Genomic DNA, 781 nt, shown 5'->3' on the forward strand with positions numbered 1-781 from the left:
TGGAAAGTCTGTGTAGCTTGCCACGAAGGCAAGCAGACAAGAAACAAGCAGAAATGATACAGGATCCAATGCACCTATCGATCGCATTGGAGGTGTAATAGTAAGTGATATCGAGGGTCCTATCACACCAAGGGATAGATTGGGCAATAGATACTTGATCAACTATGTCGACCATAAGACGAATTATTGTCGAGTATTCCTGGCTAAAACTAAGGAGCAAGCAGCGAAGCAGTTTGAGCATTTCTTAGTGTATTTCGAGAAGCGATTTAATTGCAAAGTCAGCGTGCTGCGTACTGATGGGGTGGCGAGTATGCCAACGTAGATTGGTTTTGCAACAAGTCTGGAGCAGAGAGGCAAATGTCGGAACCTTACAATCAAGCATCGAACGGCAAGGCCGAACGAATGCACAGAACAATCATGGATATGGCGAGAAGCATGCTGTTTACCAGCAACTTACCACTACAATTTTGGGGCGACACCGTGAAATACGCGAGCTACATCCTGAACAGAAGCCCAACCAGATCGAATGCTGGAAGGACGTCACCAATGCAGGCTTTGATTGGCAGTACAGCAAGCGTGAGAGAAATAGCTGTATTCGGATCGCTATGCAGAGTGTCTAGATACCCAGGGAAAGCAAGATCAGCTCTTAAAAAGCGTTTGGAGTCAGGTACAATCCTGGCGATTTTAAAAGAAATCAAAAGATACATAGTTTACCTACATGATTCGAAGAAGGTGATTATCACCACTCACTTGAAGTCCATAGAGAGGTTCACGGAAGCCC

This window comes from Plasmopara halstedii (genome assembly GCF_900000015.1).
Source record: "Plasmopara halstedii genome assembly, contig: Scaffold_3060, whole genome shotgun sequence".
NCBI classification, from domain to species: domain Eukaryota; phylum Oomycota; class Peronosporomycetes; order Peronosporales; family Peronosporaceae; genus Plasmopara; species Plasmopara halstedii.